We start from the raw sequence: 24,969 nt of genomic DNA, 5'->3' as shown, positions 1-24,969 counted from the left end.
CCTGCCCAGGACCATAGGGCCAAGTGGATTCTGGGCCTAAGGGGTGGTATGGGGGCTCAGGGCTTCTTGGCCCCAGGACCAGGGATCTGTCTGCTGCGCCACTCAGCGACCCTACAGCAGAGTCAGAGTGAAAGGAGAGGGAAAATATAGTACATGGTAGTGGAGAAATAAGAAAGGAGGGAGTTGTAATCAGCAATGGCAACAATGGAAAAATATGGAAGTAACTTCTGTGATGGACTTATCATAAAGAATGAGATCCACCCATGAAAAGAAAATGCTCTAAATCATTATTTTTAGAGAAATGAAAATTATAACACCCCTGAGATACAATTTCATATGTATCAGATTGGTTAAAATGTCAAAAAAGGAAAATAATCAATGTTGGAGAGGATGTGGGAAGACTGGGACACTAATGCACTGTTGGTATAGTTGTGAACTGATCCAACCATTTTGAAGAGCAATTTGGAACTATGCCCAAAGGGTAATAATACTGTGTATACTGTTTGATCCAGCAATACCATGACTAGGTCTATATCAGAACGAGATCATAAAAAAAAGGGAAAAGACCTAGTGTACAAAAATATTCATAGCAGCTCTTTGTAAGTGGCAAAGAATTGGAAATTGAGGGGATACCCATCAATTGGGGAATGACTGAACAAATTATGGCATATGAATGTAATGGAATACTATTGTTCTTCAATGGCCAGAGTTCAGAAAAGTCTGGAAAGACTTGCATGAACTGATGCTGAATAAAATGAGCAGAACCAGGAGAACATTGTACAGTAATATTGTGAAATGATCAACTATGATGGACTTAGCTCCTCTGAGCAGTTCAGATGGAAAATGCCATCCACATCCAGAGGAAAAAACTATGGAGTCTGAATGTAGAGCAAAACATACTATGTTCACTTTTTAAAACTTCTTTTTTTTATTTCTCTCTTTCTCATGATCTCCCCCTTAGTTCTAGTTTTTTCACAACATGACTAATATGAAAATATGTTAAATACTATTGTTCATGTACAATTTATATCAGATTACTCACTGCCATGGGGAGGTGGGAGAAAGGTAGAGGGGATGGTAGAAAAATGTGGAACTCAAAAGTTTATAAAGGGATGAATGTTGAAAACTATCTTTACATGCAATTGGAAAAAAATAAAATAAAATGACAACAAGAAAAAAAAAAGAAGGGATCACCTGAAAGAGATAAACCCAGACATTGATGATGGAAAAAATTAATGACAAATGAAAAATATGTGGTTTATGACAAGCAGTTGAATTGTCAACACCTTGACAACATTCATTAATATCTATATTCTAGGCACTACAAAAAGGCCAATGACTTGGACCTAAATAAATTTCAAAAAATGGAGTTGGGGCTGCCTCACACTCAGAAAGGTGGTGCTTATATCATTGCATATCATGAACTATTTATAGATGAAATGAATCACAATTATAGGGGGACAAAAGTATAATAGAGAAAGTGACACAAGTGTAAGTAGGATATAGTATACCACCAGTGGTGATCAATGATCAAAAGAGCAGATAGAGCTATCATATAGAATTAGATAACAGATGAACAGCTAAGTGTTACACAGTTATCTATAAAATATTTAAATATCTAGAACAGTGATCTCCAAATAAAGGATGTGGTCCTTCTGAAGAATTGTGGCATGATCTCAATTAGTATATGATCAAAATAGGAGATGGGTCTTGTAATAGGCAAATATGGGGTTTTTAACCTTAATACAAGACAATCACATTTCTTTTATGTATCACAAGTCATTACATCCCCCCACACATACCCATACACACACACAAACACAGCCTTTCCTATTCCTCTGCAAGCTCTAAATCTCCCCCCCTTCTGAGTCATGTATAGGCTCCTAAGGGTCATAATAATAACCAGGGTACCCACTGAAGCAGCTATGTAGGTAAGACTAGGAATATTCCTCCCTGCCACCCCAAACATACATACTCTTATCATATCAAACGGGGGGGGGGGAATTATAAATAGAGTTGTTATGTTCAAAAGGTATGGAGATCACTGATTCAGTCAGGATGAGAAAAATTTTCTATAGAGAAGAATCACCTAGATTAAGAAGGCAAGCCTGGAGGTGGGAGTGGGGAGGAGGACAGAGGGTCACAATTTATCCTCACCATGTTAGTCCATCCATGTGTTGAAAGCATACTATGAAGAACAATTATTTGTTCAGATAAATAAGAGTTAGTACTAAAATAAAAAGCATTATCATGTTAAAATAGGCAGGAACCCTGCTAGAAAAAGCATAATGTTTGAAATTCACTCATACTTATGAAATTCAAGCACATCTCTCACTGCTAGGTAGTAATAACTATAATAAACCAAAGAGAGCTCACATCAAGAACTATTTTTTATATACTGATATGCTTTGTTGTACAGTCCTCTGTCAAAATGTTTCTTTGAGAGAAAAAAATTGATGTCAGGTTTTTGTAGAAAATGTTCAAATAACATAAGACTAAAATATTAAATGACATACAGTGTAATAGGTCTATTTGCCAAAGCTGGCAATAGGTATAAAAGTCAACCTCCATTAGCATATTAAAGTAAAACTTAATAATAGTAAGAATTTAGATCTCTATAGAACTTAAAAGGTTTATAAAGTCTTTCTTCTCAACAAGCCCTTAGATTATATGGTACACATTATTATTCCCATAGTCCAAATGAGGAATATGGGGCTCAGAGATTATGTGACATATCCAGGTTCACATCACTAATATGTCAGTTCTGGGATTTGAACCTAAGATTTCTGGGCCTAGCATTCTTTACACTAAACTATGCTAATACTTGTAGGTGAGATATGCTATAATTATGTGATTATATATTAAGAATGGAATTGTATGAGAAGGCGCATGCCTTCCATATTCCTTAAACATCCCTTCAATTTCCATTCTTTGGAATTTAAGCAGAAATTGGATGAGAAAAGTTATATATGATGGCCAATGTATGAAATAGTCCTTTCCCTTGTGGTGCTCAGTAAATGATGATAATACATCATATATTCACATGGACATCACTAAGCCCTTAATGTAAACAAAAATGTATTACATGAAAAAATAATCATTTTATCTTGAGCTCCTAATTTTAAAAACTCAAATCTCAAACTTTCAAGGTCTTAGAGGTATAACCCTGAAGAATTTACAAAATACAATGATACAATGGCAAATAATACTGGCAAAGTTACATGCTTCATCCTGATACTATTGTCTTGTCTTTTTTTATTCATCAATTACAGAGAATAAAAACACCCAAAGGACATCAGACAGCCTTAAGAGAAAGATAATGCAAGTCTGTAAATCTCATAAACATTTTTTCCGGAGTTAAAAATAAATAAAAAACACAAAAGTACAGCTGGAAAAGCTCCAAACAGGATCATAAGCAGAAACTAAAGTAAAAAGGACAATTCTTCTATACTGTTTCCTGCTGCATCATCTGAGGAGCCCTAGCTCCTCAGTATCCTACAAATGCTCCATCATTTGGGGAGAACTGCTTTCTGAGAACTTCACTCTTCTGGTGGTTTTTATTTCATTATTTTCCTCTCCTCTTCTCCAATTAAATAGATGTAGATGTCAGGAAAAAGGACAAATACCAGGAGAATAAAGAACATGCTGATCCAGCCAAAGGAAGTCAGTGGATAGAAAGCAAAACTTGGAGATTTGATAGAGTCTTTAAAAATCATTAGTAGCTTAAAAAAATTTAATTCAATAATGGTAAAAATGGGCATTAAAAAAGATGGACCATATTATATCTCTGCAGTCAGGTTAGTTGATAATTGATCCTGAGATTTTATTGGAGGAGGAGGGTGAAAGGGAATCAGAAATGGAGCAGGCATCTTTCATAAACAAGCCTTACATCTGGCAGGGCTAAATGACTTATGCATTTGGCTAAGGGAGGAAGGCTGAAAGTAGTAGGATATATCAGTGACTGAGATAAGGACACTGAGGTGCTCAAAACAGAAACAACAAAATACCCTCACACATAAGCATACTTTATTGCAGATGTCACTCCAACTACTAAAGGCACAAGTAGGCTATTTGAATTTATAACTGGCATGGTATAGGAGGAAGAAAATTAGACGGGATTAGGGGATTTAGATTCTAATCTTGTCTCTGATATCAAATTTTCATGTAACATTAAGTAAATCAAGGCACTGCTTTAATCTCAGTTTCTTCATATAAATAGTGGTAAAGAAGAGTGACTGAATTATTAATTCTATTATTTCATTGTCATAGAACCTCAGATGAGAAAACTCCTAACTGACCAGTTCCAGTTTGCACCTTCTTGGACATTTTTTGCCTTAGAAAACTATCTGAAGCATTGAAAAAAGTTAGAGACTTGCCCAGGGTCACACACTTTTGTGTCAAGCAAGAAAACATAGCAGTAGGGTTTATTTTGTTTTTGTTTTTTCTTTCAAGATCAGATCTTAATTCACTGACATGTTGCTTTTCTTCTATAGTGATAGGAAAACTAAATGAGATGATTTACCAATTCCTTTCCTTCTCTATATCAATGATCTCTAATGTCTCTTCTTGTTCCAATAATCTCACTATAAGCTTAACCTAAAGGTAGTGATATTTTAAAGTCAGCTCAGTATATTAACTAATAAAACTATAGTGTTGTTAATTGATTCATAATTACCAGACTAACTGGATAAATCTGCCACATTTCATTTGGAATGAAAATTTCTCTTAAACTGTATATTTAGATACTGAAACTAGATTAATGATCATCACAAAATTAAGCCTTGATTAATCATGAATAATTTGCTAGTCTCACAAGAAACACTAATTATGTCATTTATATGTTTCGGATTTGGGCCAGATGTCAGCATGTATTGTGGAATTATAGCTTAATTCCTAAGAGAGACCTCAAAGGTAATCTAGTTCAGTTCCCTTCTTCTAAAGATGGAGAAAAAGAAGCTCAATGAAGTCAATTTATTTTCTCAAGGTGACACAGGAAGGAGGCATCAAAAGTGAGAAACTAATATGAAATAATAATTCAGGTTGTTGAAGGGTAGGGGAGAAAGTATTTTCAACTATTCTCCTTTATTTCCCTACGAGTTTTTCATACCACTAAAATACTTCCTTATTGATTATGCCTTGGGTAATTTGGGCTTTAAAAAGAACAAATCTTTGGGCTATGATATTAAAATGCTACTGGGTTGTTTGTTTATTTTTTTAAATGCATTTTCTTATGGCTTATTTTGAGATTTCTGCTTGTGTTCATTTGGAGTTTTTGAAGAAATGAGACAAGAAAGAAAAGCACTCATTTCTTTCAGGTCAAAATAAATTTCCAAATTAGCAAAACAGATAACCAAATGACATCATCAGCTGGCAGCAATGTCCCAAATAATATTATCTGAGTAACAGCCATCAGAAATCCAAGGATACTAAGTTTTAAGCAGAGATCTCTGTAGTCTAGTCTCATGCATTTTCTTTCTCAAAGCTATAATTGTCATAAAATATGACCTTTTCATAGCTTTTCATGCAAATATTGTTCCCTATAATAAGATTCAAATTTGTACTAAGTTGGATTCCATTCAATTAAAGATGTGTTTAAAGTCAGATTTAGGCAAGGTATCAGACCTAAATTTCTAAGCTATGTTAAGCATGTTCAGTTCTCCATGTTACATTTTGCTGCCATGGTTTGTAGCATTTCCATTTATGAGTCACTGAAAAAGTTATGCATGGACCATTCAGAGCTATTTTATGTGGCTCTTCAAAGGATAAATTAACCATGTGTTCTTTCCATGACATACTGAATTCTATTATACTCTCAATCTTGAGATAGGATCATAATTTAGACATTTGTGACATTCTATCACTCACTGACCCTGCATGGGAGGTCTCATGGATCTCATTGATGTCAAGTGTGAAACAGTGAAATGGGGAAGAAAACTGTATTGACTTCAAACTCTTTAGAAAAGAAAATGCCTTAGTAGATTCTGGGCCAAGTTTCCTACCATTGAAGTACTCACTGGTCTACTTTTAGCCAGATACTCTCTGATCCACTAAATGGTATTCTAATTTGCCGAGGAAATGAATCCAGCTTCCCGAGGCATCCAATTACACCTTTGGAGCAGCTCAGACTGTGGGGGATTCCATATCAATATAATGTAGGTAAATGAAATTAGTATAAATTGGATAACATAAGGAAAAGCCTCAGTTTTCTGAATTCTAAGGCCAAATCCATCACTCAACAACTACTTAAAATCTTCCTGTGTTATTTAACATTTCTATAATTAACAATACTAATGTGAGGACTAAAATCCTAGGTAATGGATATCAGAGCAAAGTGATAACTTATAAAGTATGTCTGGTTTTTGTTACATGTACTTACACCTTAAAAACATCGATCTGATCGAGTTTCCAATGAACATAATATCTACATGACATAGCCATTAAATCTTTAATATATCACATAATGTTGCTTGGTAGGGTGGATAATGATCTGTCCTTGGCACTTGGAACATCAAGTTCATGCCCTACCATTGCGCTGCATGACCTGAGGCAATTAACTTCTTAGGACTTGAGGCAACTCTCCAAAACCACAGTTAGGAAAAAAGTACCAACCTGCATTAGTGGAGGAAGTTTTCTCACCCTGGAGTTCATTGGCTGAAATCAAAGGTTCAATCCCTCTTTTGCAGATATTATATTATATTACAAAATATTTCAGTGCATATATAATACTTTTATTATATTCATTACTTGTATAATACAATAGAATGGGGAAGGAGATAGGCATTTACATAGTGTCAACTATGCACTAGGCTTTAGAAAGTTGCAAGGTAAGTGCTATTATTATAATACTAATTTTACTGTTGAGGAAACTGAGGCAGAAAGCAATTACATGACTTTCCTTGGGTCACATAACTTTAAGTTTCTGAGGTCAGATTTGAATTCAAGTGTTCTTGCCTCCAGATTTAGCACTTTATACATTGTATTACACCACCTTTCAGTTTCTTAATACAGTGTTTGTCTCTTTTTTTGTTCCAGACCTGTGATTTTATCATTATCATTATACGGGGGCTCTGCAGAAGTAGAAATTCCCTTTATCAGTACAGATCTATAATTTACAATTTCAGAAAACTCCATGAGTCACTGAAAGGTTTAGTAACTTGTCTAAAGCCAAACATGTCAGAGATGGGTCTTAAACCAAGTGTTTTTGATATACCATCCCATGATGGTTCTCAAATGAGGCAATTACATTAAAAATAATTACTTTAGAAATAGGAGGGGGGAGCCAAGATGGTGGCAGGAGAAGAGCCTTTCCTAGGTGCTCTCTCCAAAATATTTCAAAAATCTTAAAATTATGACACTAACTAAATTTTTGAGAGACAGAACCCACAGAAAGATCCAGTGAAGCAATTCTCCAGTCCAAAGTAACCTGGAAAATAGTGGAAAAACTGTTCCAGGGAGTTAGAGGGGCAGTCCACCTGAGTGAAGAAACTTCAGCCTCCTGGGAACAGCCCCAGGGCACCTGGGAACCATGATTCCCAGCAGCAGAAGCCATTTCCTGACCTGCACACCAAGGAGTACAAAGCACAACTTGTAAGATCATCAGGGAGACCTATGCCAGAGCGAGCATGAAGCCCAGGCCCTCAACCGATCGCGGCACTCAGTTCTGCCAGGCACTCAGCGTGCTCAGATGCAGAAAATAGAAGCAGGCTCGTGGAGCCGGCAAGCAGGAACCTCTAGGCAGCTGTGCCCTGAATGCTCAGACCACCAAAAGTAAGGGAGTAGAGGGAGACTTCTGAGGTCTGTCCTCTGTCCCTGAAACAGGACTCTGGGGCTCTGACCATATTCAGATCCTGATGGCAGTCTAGGCCTCCCATAGAACAGGGAGCCCCCCACCTCAGCCCTGTGGCAGAAGGATGTGCTTGTAGTCATTCACAGACCAGGAGAGCAGTCAGAGCCTCACACACTGAGGTCCTTGTGAGACAACTATTGTGTCCCAATAAAACTCAAAAGCTCAGAAAGTACCCCAAAACCAGGCACAGGCTGGGGAAATGAGTAAACAGGGGAAAAAAAGGAACCTGACAATTGACAAATATTTTGTCTATGATCCCAAGGAGGATCAAAATATTCAATCTGAAGATGAGAAAGAACAAGCTTCTACATCTAAAGACTCCAAGAAAAATAGAATTTGGGCTTAGGCTGTGACAGAGATCAAAAAAGATTTTGCAAATCAAGTAAGGGAGATAAAAGCAAAATTGGGAAAAGCAATGAGAGAGATGCAGGAAAAACATGGAAAACAAAGTCAGCAGCTTAGTCAAGGAGATCCAAAAAAATGCTGAAGAACAGAGCGTGTTAAAAAACCAGCTTAGGTCAAATGGACAAAACAGTTCAAAAAAGTTATTGAGGAGAAGAATGGCTTAAAAAAGCAGAGTTGGCCAGATGGAAAAGGAGATAAGAAAGCTTTCTGAGGAAAACAAATCCTTTAGATGTAGAATAGAGCTAAAGGAAGTTGATGATTTTACAAGAAATCAAGACACAATAGTTCAAGACTAAAAGAATGAAAAATTAGAAGAAAATGTGAAATATCTCATTGAAAAAAAAACTTATCTGGTAAACAGATTCAGGAAAGATAATTTAAAAATTATTGGGATACCTGAAATTTATGATCAGGAAAAGCCTTGTCTTCATTTTTAAGGAATTCCTATAGGAAAATTGCCTTGATATTGTAGAAGCAGAGGGCAACATAGAAATTGAGAGAATCCAACAATCTCCCCTGGAAAGCAATCCAAAAAAACCAACCCCCCAGGAATATTATAGCCAAGTTCCAGAACTCCCAAGTTAAAGAAAAAATATTACAAGCAACCAGAAGGATACAATTCAAATATCATAGAGGTACAGTAAGGATCATACAGGACTTAGTAGCAACTACATTAAGGGCTCATAGGACTTGGAATATAATATTCCAGCAGGCAAAAGAGCTTGGAATGCAGCCAAGAATCAACTACCCAGTAAATCTGAACATCTTCTTCCAAGGGGAAAAGATGGACTTTCAATGAAGCAGGGGAATTTCAAATGTTCCTTTTGAAACAACCATAGCTGAACAGAAAGTTTGACCTTCAAGTACAGGACTCAGGTGAAGCACAGAGAGCAGAGAAGGGTAAATTATTAGGGACTTAATGATGATGAACTGTATGTATTCCTGCATAGAAAAATGATACTAATAATATACATATGAGCCTTCACATTTAATAGAGCAGGTAGAAGGAGCTTCTATAGATGAAGCACAGGAGAGCGCTGAATTTGAAGATATAATATATTGTAAAAATGGAGTTAATGGCTAAAAGGGAAATGCACTGGGAGTAAGAGAAAGGAGAGGTGGAATAGGCTAAGATATTTCATATAAAAGGTATATTTTTTTGCAATGAGTTTTTGCAATGATATGGAAGGGGGGAAGGTGAGGGGTAATGAGGGAACCTTCACTCTCATCAGAAATGACTCAGAGAGGAAACAGCATACACACTCAAAAGGGTATAGACATCTAGAGTAAAAGGGAGAGAAGGGGGACAAGGGCAAGGGAGGGATGTGGGTGATAGAGGAGAGGGTAGATCACAGGAGAGAATAGTCAGACATAACACATTTTCTTTTTTACTTTTTGCAAGGTGCTGGATTCGGTGATCAGTCCAGGACCACAAGGTCGGTCTCTGGGGTGGTATGTGGGCTTCAGGCCTCTTGGCCCCAGGGCTGATGCTCTGTCTGCTGCACCACTCAGCTACCCTACAGCACATTTTAGAAGAGAGACAGAGTAAAAGGATAGAGAAAGTATAACATATAGTAGTAGAGAGGAATGGATGGAGGGAATTACAATCAGCAACAGCAACTGTGGAATATGGAAGCAACTTGTGTGATGGGCTTATGATAAAGAATATGATCCACCCAAGACAAAGCTCATGGTATCAGAACACAGACTGAAACATATTTTTTCTTTTTCTTTTACTTTATTTCTCAAGAGGTTCTATATTTTTGTGGGGGTGGGGGTATTATGTTTACTCTTAAACAAGAATATTTTAGTAATGTATAAATAAAGTCATATTAACCCCAAAAAAAGAAACCAGGAGGGATAGGAATTCAGGGAAGCATGGAAGGATTTACATGAACTGGTGCTGAGCAGGATGAGCAGAACCAGGAGAACATTGTGCAACCTAACAGCAACATGGGGGTGAGGATCCACCTTGATGGACTTGCTCATTCCATCAATGCAACAATCAGGGACAAATTGAGGCTATCTGTGATGGAGAATACCATCTGCATCCAGAGAGGGAGTTGAGGAGTTTGAACAAAAACCAAAGACTATTACCTTCAATTTAGGAAAAAACCATTATCTTATTATGTAATTTTGCTATCTCTTATACATTATTTTTCTTTCTTAAGGATATGATTTCTCTCTCATCACATTCACTTAAGATGCATATCATGGAAACAATGTAAAGACTAACAGACTGCCTTCTGTGGGGGGGGAAGCAAGAATAGGGATAAATTTGTAAAACTCAAAATAAATAAAATCTTTCAAAAGCTAAAAAAAAGGAAAATAATTACTTTAATTCTTCAATGCTGCTAAATTCATAATGTCTTCTGTGGAAGTAACTTGTCCCACAAACTTTCATGGCCATCAATTATTCAGCAAGCATTTATTAAGAGCCCACTATGGAGGATTACAAAAACAAAATAAAATCTCTGTTCCCAAGCAATGTACATTTCTATAAGGAGGAGACAACAATGTACTGATATAACCAAAAACAAACTAATGAACATGTATTCTAGACACAGTATCAATTAAAATAAGATAGATGAAATAAACTGTAAAGCACTATATAAATGGGAATTATTATAGTTACTATCATCAGAGTCTGGCTGCTGGTATTATGTCCTGCCAAACTTAGCCAAGATAATTATGTCTTTTGCAATAGTCACCCATAAAGATTTTCTGCTTAATAATTCTATGGCCCTTTAGGGCAGAGAAAGGAATAAGCATGTAAATAACACTGCCTATGTCCTAGGCACAGTGTTAAAAACTATAAATATTACCTCACTTGATCCTCACATCAACCTTGTTGAGGCAGGTACTATTATTATTCCATTTTATAGCTGAAGAAATTGAGGCAAACAGAGGTTATATGACCTGTCAAGAATTACCCAAAGAGTAAATACCTAAAAGCAGACGAACTCCTCCTAGAGTCCAGCATTCCAAACCCAGAACATTTTCACTCTAAGAGGAATCAGAGTGATATATTTATTTTTGCTGGTACCCTTGCATAAAGTTTTAAGTACTCGGGGACTTGGTAATAGTGTGAGTCAGAATAGTGAAAGGAGAAAGATTTTTTTTATGATGAAAGCAACATGCTTAAAATGAAGTTGCTGAGAAGAGAATATTTTAATTTTCTGAATCAAATAAGAAACAAATCTGATTTGGGATTAATGATATAAAGGATGCAAAATGCTTTACAAGCTTCATAGTTTATACAAGTACCTATAATAATAACAAATCATTGGAAGGAAATATCCATTGAAATGCAGTTGTTATCTTTGGTCCTGCACTCTTCAGATTTTTTATCTCTGACTTCGAAGAAGGCATAGATTACATGTCCATCAAATGTGAGGATATCAAAGTTGAGAGGAATAGCACAGCATTTCAATCACCAAATATCTCAACAGGACAAACCAACTGTGATAAATTTAACAGGAATATAGGTAAGGTCCTACTTCTTAGATCCTATGCTCTATCCATTGCCCATTTAGCTGCACTGACATTATTATAGTGACAAGCAATTCTCATATGTCAGAGAATTGTAAAACTATTCAGTTTGGTTCTCTGCATGATGCAAACTAGTCCAATTCTTTACTCAGTAGAATTCTTTGTCATCCAGTCAATTCTCAGCATCTTGTTACCACAAAAAATAGGAGCTAAAATCAAAATTACTGTTTAGTTCTTTGGTCAAGACAAACCCCAACCTGCTTTCCACTCAACAGAGTGCTGAATTTTCCCATCAACTCTTATTCTAAGTTTATAACATCACAACTATATAATCTATCTTCCCCCATTGCTTTTCAGTCTCATTCTATGGGACTGGAGGGTATAAACACAACCCAACAATTCTGAGAAACTTTGCCTCATTCCAAGAACAGATGGTGCTAAAACTGCAAGCAAGATTCAGCTCTCCTCCAATGAGCATGCCCCAAGAATTTTCCTAAACTAGTCCAAAAAGCTCTGTTTCTCTTCTAATCTTGAAGATTTTGAAGAACAGCACCTGAAGCCTTCTTGTTTATGTCTTCTCACTTACTGCTGACATGTTAACTGACCCTGTAATCCTATTAATTCCTTTCTTGCTTCTTCCCTGACCCTAACAGCTGAAATAGTCTCCTAGTTAGTGACTGAGTGATTCATTTCCCCTTTGAGATAAAATTCATGAAATCTGTCACTTAAGAAACCAAACATCCAAATTTAATTTTCCCCTAAATTGTAAACACATTTTTTTACAGCTTTACAAGGTTTAGCTTCTCAAATTCTAAAAAACAATAACATGTAAATAAGATGAGGAACCACAATTCCTTGCAGTCTCTACCCTCAAAAAGGCTTTTTCCTTTCTGTTCAGTCCTCTTGTTTCTGTCCTCCTATTTTTATAGAAAAGATGTGTTTCTTCATATATTTTAATTTATCAGTTTTTTTGTGTACAAAAGTTGCTCTTCCATCCCTTTTAGTGACCAGATTGTTTGCACACAAAGAAGGGACAACTTTATGTCCTTAACAAAAGGAATCCATCTTTTTTTTCTTTGTAGAAATTCATTTTCTGCTCCTTTCAGCCACCAAACAACTCATATTCAAATGGGAGTTATTCCCTGTATATTAATAAATTAAATAAAATCTTAGTAAATATAATATTTAATCATATGAGCTAGTGGCAAAACTTCTTAGAATCAGGACTATTGGATTCAAATCTTGCCTGACTCTCAGTGATGCTATTTGGGGCTTTTTTGACAAAGATACTGGAGTGTTTTATCATTTTTTCTCCATGAGTTATAATAGTATCAACCAAGAACATATTTTAAATGATTGCAAATCTCCAAGTATTTATAGTTACTACGTTGTAGGTATTTTAAATATATTCAAAATATTGTAATACTGAATAGTTGAAGAAAAAGATGTCTTCTGAGGTAGTCTTATGATGTTTTCTCTTTGTTCTCAAGGCAGTTCATGACATCAGGGAGGTGATGCTATGGCATGTATGTGAAATGAATTTGAATGAGAAGGTGCTGTGCTAAGGCACCATCCTCTTTTTCCTCCAGAGTCATCCAGGTCTATTGACCAGATATGAATCAGGATGACTGGAAATAGCTCTAGATGCCCCAGGTCAAACCGCTAGTAAGTGTCTGAGGTTACATTTGAATCCAGGTCCTCCTGACTTCAGGGCTCAAGTTTTATAATGATAACAAGTTATATTTCCATTGTGCTTTAAGATCCATTAATCACTTTCTTCATAACAACTCTGGAAAATACTTTTATTCTCATTTTACAGAGGAGAAAACTAAGACTCTAAAAAGTAAAGGAATTTATCCTGGGATCAAGTAGTTAAGATAAGATATAGGATAATGTTAATAAAAGTATTAAATTTCCCAAAAAAGTTTAACACCTAAAACTGCCTTGCTTTTGAAATGATAACTTACTAGTATGACATATTTTCTGTCATATGAACTATATATAGTACACTGGCTCACAACCATTCTAAATGTTAATGACATTTGTCTCTATGACTATTATTTATGAGACTATAACAATGTTCACTGTCTACCATGGAAAAATCTTCCTGCTGCATATTTTTCCTTCAGTGAAATTCAGTTAGGAGCATTTATTCATCTGCTAGACTATCTACTTCTTCACAGTTCCACAGAAAAAAGTCTCTCAGGGATAGAGCACAAATTTCCCAGTGGGAAATATTGTCACTTTTATAGATCCAAAAAGAGGGTCTCTTCTACATAAGAATTTCTATTTCACATCCATATGGAGTGAGTTGGGGGGGGGTAAGCACCTTTAACATTGTTTTTATGACTAGATGTCCATTGCTTTTAAGGTTGTTAGAAGAGACATATCAAAGAAGCAATAAATATCTATCCAATCTCTTCTCAAAAGCTTGGCAGAATGACAATCATTTCTTTTCCTGGCAGAACTGCAGGTCAGACATCTATTATGAAGAAAAAATAACTAGTGAGGAAAACTCCAACTAGATCATAAGCTGCTCAAGTGCCTGGAATGTTTCTTACTCAGTTTCATATATCTATTGCCCAAAAGAAGACTTTGTGGTGAAGTATAATGATCTGTCCCTGGGGTCAAAAGTCTAGCTTTCTAGACTTGATTCTATCAATTGTGTCTTTGGGCAGTTATTTAACCTCTCTGAGCCTTAATTTCCTAAGCTATAAAATGAAGTGAATGATCTAACAGATACAATGATAATAATAGACATAGTCTATCATGTCCTTTTTAGCTCTAACTCTAGTGAAGTAATTCAGTAAATAGAGCATTGGCCCTTGAGTCAGAAAGACCTGAGTTGCATTCAGATCTCAGAGTGTGTGACTTTAGGCAAGGCAAAAATGTTTGCCTCAGTTTCCTCATCTGTAAAAAAATTGATCTGGAAAAGGAAATGGAAAACTACTCCATTATTTTTGCCAAGAAAATGCCAAATGGGATCACAGAGTTGGACACACTAAAATGACTAAAGACAATCATGAATGTTAATTAATTAATCAATAATGTTAAATGAATAATAGTTCTTGATTTCAACCAAATTACCAAAACATTTCTAATGGAGGAGACAGAGCTAGTTAATCTGAACACAACTCTGAGGAATATGCTTCCTATTGTGGCTTCTTCATCTAAGATATATAGATAAATTTCCAGAAATTAATAGCAACATAGCCAGGTAATATAAAGCAGTAGAAAGAAACCATCTGAGTAAGGAACTGGTTGTTTTTAATCTTTATATCTCCAACACATAGAGTCTTACACATAATATAGATTAAATCAATAATTAATGAAATGAATTTAAAGAATACACACTTTGTATATTGTTTATATAAATCTTCATGAGTGCTAATTTTATAAATAATGTGAGCACTTAAAATTTTTTGCCATTTAGAAATAAGCTACTAACATGATGACATTTTCAATAAAAATTTTATATCTGCCAACAGGTGATGACAATAATAATAATAATACTGATAATAATAATAATAACTGATTTTACCCTATTTATTTTTTTAATACCTTACTACAAATAGTTGTTTCATCCTGACTAGGATGCTAATACCTCAGTGGTATTGATAGAACCCAAAATACCAGTGTTTTGGGGTTTTGCCAGATTTTCATTGATGCAATATTGTCTCTTGATACATGAAGTTTATGCTTTATATTACCTTTGTGTGCATTTCTCTGATTTGCTATTGACTGCCGATTCTGATGTTCATGTTATGTGTAATAAATGGGATTTTTGAGAGAAGTGGTAAAAAAGGTAACCATAAAAATGATAATAAATTAAATGATCAAAAAAGATGAAATTAAACTAATAATAGCACCTTAACATTTGCAGAGTCAATGAGAATTTCTCAAATAATCTATAATTTTCAGATAATTAATTTATGTCACAATTTTTAATTAAAACTAAAAAAACAAAGCAATATTTGCTTAAAAACAGAATCACAAATGTTTACAAGGAAGGAAATGTACTGTATTATAAAAAAAGAAAAAATAAATCTTTATATTTATTCTATATTCAAGGATCAACTTAGTATTATATATCACCATTTCTGTCTAAAATGAAGGGGGGAAAGGCATTAATAAAACTGTATTAGTCTCATTAAAATTCTTTCTAAATATAAGTACCATCAGATGATAAGAATAAAAAGGAATTGTAAATCAAATAGTGTTCCATATTTCCAACCAGTCTAGTTTTTAGTATTATTTGCAAAATAAATAGTTTGAAGGTAGTAATTTCAAAGTCAACATTACAGTGACTTATTAGGAAATATTATCAGAAAAAAAATCAGTGTTATCAAAAAGTGCACATACAAAAATTAAAATGTCACAGGAAAAAGGGCATGTTTAATCAAGAAAAAGAGCAAGGGAAAAATCAAGGTCCAAGTCATGAGCACTGGCACTAGGTTAGCTTCATAGACAGCCCTGGATATTGATTTAAATCCTTTAACCTGCCAACCTGCAAATGGGGACCCAGAATTCTGACATTAAAACCGATCATCTCTACTGGACAGCTTGATAACTATATACCTCATTATCACTGTGACAAAGAAAGCAACCAACTAGTGGAGTCAAGAGGTCTAGGATGTGTAATTCCTGTTTCTGTCACTCGTTTTCTTGGCATTTACGGGCATCTTGTTCTCTACAAAATGGCAATCATATCTCCTATCTTCCAATAAATGACAACTGGATGATATAGTTATTTTAACAAGCAATCTACTCTACTGTATGATAATACTTTGGTTATAACAATGTAGTAGATAGAGAAATCTTAGTTATCTTGTCAAGAAAACATAGAAGTAATTTCAACTGAGCTTCTGTGCAAAAAACCATTACTGCCTCAGATACTTCTCTTGTATTATCTATCCTCTGTCCATTCCTGATCTGTATCCATGAACATACAAAGACTACCCATCACAAAGTTAGACACATAGAGAGTGCTCAAGTAATAGCTATTAATTATTGAAAACTATGAACAAAAAACCCACTTATGTGTCTGTAGCATGGAAAGTCAAGAAATTCTATTTCTTAAGGAAATACAGTGTGAGTGAATTGAATCTGGATCTAACTAATGAAAGGTAAGGTAAGGTTGAGGATTTGGATGAAAGCTAAATTCAGGGATGACCATATGACCAAGAAAGCATTTCAAAGACCAAAGTTGGTGATTTTTCAATAATTTGGTGATTTACATAGTATGTAGCAAAAGTCTTATAAACAGTTTTAAGTTACATATCTACCTAATTTCTTCAACCAGTTCTAATATACAGGATGTCCAGTTTGCTCAAAAAGCTGATTTATATGTCTCTGGGAGTAGTTCTTTTTTATTTATTTTTTTGCAGGGCAGTGGAGTTAAGTGGCTTGCCCAAGGCCACACAGCTAGGTTATTATTAAGTGTCTGAGGCCACATTTGAACTCAGGTACTCCTAACTCCAGGGCCAGTGCTCTATCCACTATACCACCTAGATGCCCCTAGGGAGTAGTTCTTTTAAAGAGCTTTAAAATAGAAAATATCTGCTCACCATTTTGACCTACAGGAAATAAAACAAGCAGGTTTCCTCACCTTTAGGGTTTCCCTATTATCCCAGGACATCTACAATTAAGATTATGGATTTATAAAATCATTCATCATGAGTGGAAATTCTTTGCATTGTTCATTACAAGCACCTAAAATTAAAGGCATAGTTTTAATTATCATCTTTGATTTCAAGTTTTTCTAATTTAAATAAAAGATCTGTAAGATTAAAAATTATTTTAAAGACAACTGCTTGTTAGCATATGTTTATCCACTTTCCTTTTTTGTCCATGCTTTGTTTCTATAAATAGAGGTCATGTCCTATTTTGTCTCATCTCTACCCCTCAACACCTTCTAGGTCATGCCACCATTACTCCATCTATTAATAAATTTCTGGTCTTTTTTCCCTAATTAACTTTTTTCTACTCCAAAGATGGTGCTGATTACCTACATCTTATTAAGAAATCAATTTTCTCTTTTTGTTTCTCTTTTCTCTAGTAGTGATTCAATTCTGAAAATGTTCTTTTCTTCAAGAATCCATCAATTTCTGTCTCACTATCATGAAACACTCTGCTTTCATGATATTTCCCCACTCCACCCATATTTTTACTTCTGTCATTAAAGAGAATGTGTTACACAATATTATTTGGGCCACATCTTGCCCTCATTAAGGAAAATAATCTAAATCCTATGGCTGGATGATATCGATATCAACTGAGCCAAGTACTCTTTCTTTATGACTTTGATGATCTTATTAATGTCAGTATTCCTTCCAATTATACATATTGAAACCCATTCATGTCTGGTCATACTGAGTGACTTTTGTTCATAATTTCATCACAAGGTAGACATCTGATATCCAAAAAGGTCTCCCTTGGATTCTTTTGACATTCAGAGGTCACTAATGGAACTGATGAATTGTTCAATTGTTGTCCAACACTCTTGGTATGTGAACACACCGATTCTTTTCAAGCACACCTTTTTTTTTTTTTTGCTGACATCTTTCACACCAATTCCTTTGCATAATTTCTTGTTTGTGTGACACTATATTTAAGCCTGATATACACTTCTCTACTGCCCTTTCGTTAATTATTAATCATAATATGCAAAATGCTAAGACTTGCAACAATACAATCTCTCTGAAAGAATGTTGGAATTTTTTAAAATAAGGTTTGGTTCGGGAAGAAAGTTCAAGTCATTAAACACACACACACACACACACACACACACACACACAGACACAGACAGTGTAATCTCAAAGAAAATTAAAACTTTTCCCTCACACTTCTTCTGTTGTAGGACCAGCTCACTGTTCATCTGCAATGTTTGTCCAAAATACATAAACACACAGATATAAAAGAGATAAATATCATAGGTTTCTATCTGAACATGTCTAAACAATTAAAACTCTTTCTTTATTTAGTTAGTTTGGATAGTTAGACCAAACTTTTTTTGAGTGATTATGAAACTCATTTAGCAGATTCTTCAATTACCCAAAGTTTGATTGAATCAATGCAATGAGTGAGCAAGTCCCTATTAAGTGTTACTAAGCATTTAGGAGAATTTAGAAAACCTCACCATTTATAGACTATCTGTTTTCAATTTGAAATCTGTATCAGAGTTCTCAATCATAATAGATATCTTCAGAAACCATATGTCTTTCAGTTATTTGATTCACTGTTGGCATTATTGTGTGGTTAAGTATTTGATTTCAAAAGAAAAAAATCACCTTAACAAATCTCCAACATGTTGTCTCCCATGTTACTTTCAAAAATTATTTAAGATTCCTTAGAAAACATTCTATATGGATATGTTGAATATAGTGATATGATTATATTATAACATATTGTAATATAATATATATCAAGCACATGTATATACGGTATATGTATCTATATTATATTTATGTATATAACACAGCTATATATGTTCATATTATATAGCATAATATGATATACTATGCTATAATATAGTATTATAACTATATACCACATATATTATGTATGTATTATAATGTTTTATTTTCCTATATACCACATATATTATGTATGTATTATAATGTTTTATTTTCATGTATTATAATGTCATTATATATTATATCATATAAATATAATACATTTAAAGGAATCTTGAATTATATATGTGTATATATATTTATATAACATGAAAGTTGTTTTGTGGGGGTGGGGAGAGGGAAGCAAGAATAAAGGGAAAATTGTAACACTCAAAATAAAATCTTTCTTTAAAAAAGTTATTTTGGTGGTAGTAGTGGTTTAAGTAATAGTAATCAACACAAATAATGCTTTAAGATTTGTAAAATACTTTAAGAAAATTGCCTCATTTGATTCTTATGACAACTTTATGAGATGGATATTGTTGTTATCCTCATTTTACATGGAAAATATAAGAAAAGTGAAGCTAAGGGAAGTTAAATGACTTCTCTATGGTCACACAATAACTAAATGTCTGAGACAAGATTTAAACTTGGGTCTTCCTGACTCCAAATGCAGCACTCTATTCTAATAATCACTTAGCGTCCCCTAATAAGGTGGCTGCAACGATGGGAGGTTAAAAATTTGTTCAAGATCACGAAGATGATGGAGTATATGGTGGAGTAAATACTTGAACCAAGATGACATGAGAACAAATTCAAGATTATTTCCCAAATATCATGCTGGTTCTAAGTACAGAGGGTGATAAAAGAAAATAATTTCTAGGGTCAGCTAGGTGGCATAGTGGATAGGGGCAGCTAGGTGGCATAGTAGATAAAGCACCAGCCTTGGAGTCAGGAGTACCTGGGTTTAAATCTGGTCTCAGACACTTAATAATTACCAAGCTGTGTGGCCTTGGGCAAACCACTTAACCCATTTGCCTTGCAAAAGAACCTAAACAAAAGAAAATCATTTCTGGATCTGTTCATTAATACATATATGATGAATTTGTATTACCAACTGACAATTAATTAGATCTAGAATGTAATAAGAGATTTACCTCTGGAAAAATATGCAGTGTTTTTAAAAAATCTCAACCTATTAAAACTAAAACTCAGTTTTTTAACCTCAAGATTCCTCTGGTAATGTTTAAAAGTGATGAAATATCCCTATTTTCAAAATATTCACACTCTGCAGATAGTCAAGAGTCAAATAAAACTATTATCTGTAAAGTGATTAGTGTTGGCATCCAGTAGGCAGTACATAAATGTTTATTCCCTTCATTTTGCTTCCTTTGTTCTTTCCAATGAACATGGAAAGATGCATTTTTGGGATACAGCCTACTACTATTGCAGAAACAGGAAATATATGATACTATCAAATGACTGAAGGAAATAACTAATCATATAGTGAAAATAATGGAGAACCAATGGATAGTGTGTTCTACTGGTACCCATACAATCTCATAAAATCAAAAGGTAATCCCCTGGAATAAAGGCTAGACATCTGTGGAGTGTTTATCAGAGAATGGAGACAATAGTCACAAAGAAGGCAGGGATGCGATGCCATTGATATCATTAGAAGTAGGCATATTCATGACATCAAATTGCCATCGGCGTACCTGATTCTGGAGAAAATCGGAAACCATCTTAGTATGTTGAGCAGAAGAAGAGGGATAAGAAGATCAGATTTTAACTTTAGGAAGATTAATTTGACACTCAGTGGAGGGAAGATTGTGGTGGGGAGATACTTGAAGTACAACCAACAAGCTAGTGCCACTCTACCTCACTGAAGAGTAGATGAGAAAATATAAATAAAATACTTTGTAAACCTTAAAGCACATATAAATGTGTTATAATCTCTTATTCTGTTTACAGGAATATCTCATTCTATTGCATTTCATTTTATTGCGCTTTGTAGCTGCTACATTTTTTTAATCATTTGAAGCTTTGTGGCATCCTTGAGATGCGAAAATCTATTGATGTCATTTTTCCATCCACATGTGCTCACATCATGTCTCTGTGTCATATTATGGCACTTCTCACAATATTTTAAACTTTTTCATTATTATTGTATCTGTTATGGGGATCAGTGAGCAGTGATCTTTGATGTTGTCATGATAATTATTTGGAGGCATTACAAACTATACCCATAAAAGACAGAAAACTTAATCAATAAATATTGTGCGTTCCATCAATCCAATTCCCCATCAATATTTTTCTCCCTATTCTCAGTCTTTCCTATTTCCAAAGATACAAAAATATTGAAAGTAGGTCAATTAATAACCCTACAGTGACTTCTAAGTGTTTCTACTACAACATTCTGGACTTTAGTTTTGTTATCTGTTTAAAAAAAAAGGAACAGCTGATGTCTGCATTAACTTCCTGTACTTACATTCTATAATTCTGTAAAATATATCTAGTGATGGCACTTTGAATGGCAACATATAGAAAAGTCACCACATCGGTATCCAGAGCATGAACTAAGGCATGATATACTCATGAGAAAATCCATGATTTTCTCAATTGGTCAAATTCTCATTGATCTGTCAAAAAATGTTATTTGTTCAGTTGCAGACTATTAGTCACTGGCTCTGTGAGGATGGGTTTCAAATGTATTCACCTACTTTAATTAAACAGATGACATTCAGTGAGGGAAGAAGTATGAAAAGGGAAACTAAACAGGAAAGCAGCCTCTAGAGATGTAATAAAGTAGTTTCTAGGCATGGGAGATGAGCCCAAGAAAAGTATTAGCCATACATGACAAAAATGAGGGTAAAACAGTTTACATTAAACTGTCTCATTTCCTGCCATATACAAACAAACAAAATGCCCAAATCTACAGAATCAGGATGCTACAGGTACCATCCCAAGTAACCTTAACAAATAAGAAAAGCAAGTCTTTATTTTCTAACTTAACTTTGGAACAGATATTTCATTGTATATTTTACAGTGAGTTCATTTTTAATTATAATTTTTAAAATTATTTGTGAGTAGAGAATGTTCACGATTTTGGTTGGTTCTTGTTTGGTTTTTTGTTTTGTTTACTGGTGCTAGTCTACATATAAAGAAAAAAAAAGAATTTTGTCCATACCTTAATTAAAGCAGAAAGTATTCCCTGATTACAATAAAGATTTTGATCTTTGTCCTCCTATTTTTGTTTATCTGATTCTACTGACCTGGATATTGTCTAATGACCATCCCAAGTTTATAAGCTGAAATCAGTCCTGTGAATTTGCATATTAGCTTTTTAATGACTTAATATTATTACAATACATATTTGTATTTAGAACTTATTAAATAAAACTTGCTAAGACAGAAAAGCAAAGGGTCAATGCTAGACAATATGAATTGTCATCATGCTTTTTTTCACTGCAGTTATTTACTGTATGCTTTAATGGGGTTTGTGTTTTGTCTTCATCCTGGCAAAGATGAAAGCTCTTGCCATCAATTCAATAAAATAATCTACAGAATACCAGCAGTGCCTAGGATGAAAAGTTAATTTTCATTAACCAATATTATTTTAGTCTTAAGAAAAACTTCATTATGTTGTGTTAAACATTTTGTGGCTAATATTCAATTTCTTCTGAGATATAGTTGTTTAGGTAAAACTTGAAAATAAATATAGCTATGAAACTTAATTGTTCAATTGCAAAACAAAGATGTGCTTTAGTAATGAAAAAGGCAACAGCATACAACCATGGCATGCCAGATAGGTTATGATGGTTTTAAGTCACCAATAGTAAGTTAATATTAGACTAATATTAATAGAGTAATATTAAAACCACTTCATTTACTCCATAAGTTCAGTTCTTTAGGTTCCTTTTTCTGCCAAGGCAATGGGATTAAGTGACTTGCCTAAAGTCACACAGCTAGGTAATTATTAAGTATCTGAATTTGGCTTTGAACTCAGATCCTACTGATTCCAGGGCCAATGCTCTATCCACTGTGCCACTTAGCTGCCCCATTCCTTAGGTTCCAATGTTATTTCGTGTGCCTGTATGACTTCTGTCTGTTGCTCTAAGGATGTTCAAAGTAAAGCTCTTAGCACATAGCATGCTATTTATTCCATGCAATCCATTCATTGCCAGTGTTAGTCTTGCCACCCACTTTCTTCAGTAATGAACATGGCCCATACTACCAATTTGATAATGTGTGATCAAAGAACATGGAGTGTGAAGTCACGAAATTCCAAATATCAAAGTTGAAAGACAATTCAGATGATATACAGTCCCTCCCATATCAGAATAGGAATTCCCTCCACAACAACCTAGAGTGAGATGGCTATTCTACTTAAAATAGCTAGGGAAGGAACTCTTCCCTACTCCCCCCAAGGGTAGCCCATTTCACTTTGGGACAACTGTCATCTTTACAATGTTTTTTTTTTCTCTCTCCAGTTTGACATTGGATAACATAGGATTTCAACATAGGATTTCAAAGTTGGAAGAAACCCCAGAGACCATCTACTCTAACCCCTAAAAGAACCCAAATGCATTCCTTAAAAGAGGAAGCAGTGGACATTCCTACCTTTACTTTTAAAGATTTCTAGTCTCTTATCTACTGAGGAAGCTTATTTCAATGTGTAATAAATCTAATTGTTAGGAATTTTTTCATTACTTGAAAATAAAGCCTCTGAATGCAGATTAAAGCATACTGTTTTCACCTTTTTAAACTTGCTTTTTGCTTTTTCCTTGTTGCAGGTTTTTCCCTTTAGTCTGCTGTCTTTCACAGTGTGACTAATATGAAAATATGTATGATTGTACATGTATGAACTATAGCAGATTACTTGCTAACCTAGGGCAGGGAAAGGGGAGCATCGGAAGAAGAAAACTTTATAAAAATGAATGTTGGAAACTATTTTAAAATATAATTGGGAGAAAAAACAACTAACCCTTCTTCTACTTATGGCTCTGAGGTGCCAAGCAGAAAGAAAGTATAATACTAAAATAGGTCATCACACATTTAAAAAAAAAGCTGTTATGCCCCACACCACTCGATCTTCTCTTTTCCAGGGTAAATATTCCTCCTTCCTGCTCTACTTTGAAATACATGCAGAACTGACACTATATTCAACACCAGATCTGACCAGGAATAAGAGAGGACTAACACCTCTGTAATACTGAACATTATATGCCTTAATTCATTCAACAAGTTACAAATTTACCTAACAATGCCATCACCCCATCTCATAACTTTTCACATTGTTAACCAGGATTTTAGGAAAGTGCCTGTCAAATGGCTTTCTGTAGTCTAGGTAATTGCTCTTGCATTTCAGTAATAAATTTACTATCCAAAAACCTGGCCCACATGTACTATACAATATAATTCATAATGTCACAAAATCTATCTTATTTGTGGAGAGAAGAAAAAAATAAAAAAACTATTTAATTCCACTTTGTAAATACCCTTTAAATATTTAGGAGCACTGTGCTAGTTGACTCCTGGAACATTTGATAAGTATGAATAAGATATAGTCCTTAACCTCATGGAACTTAAAACTGAGTAGTTGGATATGACATAGTCAAACAACTTTAATGCAAAATGATATAAAAGATAGCAGAAATGTACAAGGAAAGAGTGATGACAACATCAGCAAATTACTTAATTAACATTTATTATCTATATGGTAGACATTTTGCCAGAAAATGGGCATATAAAGACTAAATTTGATATAAAGATGAAATAACCTCAAGGAATTTGTCTATTGGGAGAAATAAAAAGTTATTTGGTTTTGGA

General features: G+C 34.4%; 1 protein-coding gene and 1 pseudogene across 1 annotated transcript in view; one reads left to right on the top strand and one right to left on the bottom strand.

The window, feature by feature from the left end:
- The window catches only part of SH3GL2 (SH3 domain containing GRB2 like 2, endophilin A1), a 229,521-nt gene that overhangs the window by 91,315 nt on the left and 113,237 nt on the right, over positions 1–24,969 (bottom strand). The gene's annotated exons all lie outside the window — the stretch shown is intronic.
- Positions 1–24,969, top strand: part of LOC141495075 (large ribosomal subunit protein eL31-like) — an 87,936-nt pseudogene that overhangs the window by 12,533 nt on the left and 50,434 nt on the right.

The sequence above is a fragment of the Macrotis lagotis genome, chromosome 8 (genome assembly GCF_037893015.1).
Source record: "Macrotis lagotis isolate mMagLag1 chromosome 8, bilby.v1.9.chrom.fasta, whole genome shotgun sequence".
In the NCBI taxonomy this organism is placed as follows: Eukaryota; Metazoa; Chordata; class Mammalia; order Peramelemorphia; family Peramelidae; genus Macrotis; species Macrotis lagotis.
This window is presented reverse-complemented; position numbering and strand designations above follow the sequence as displayed.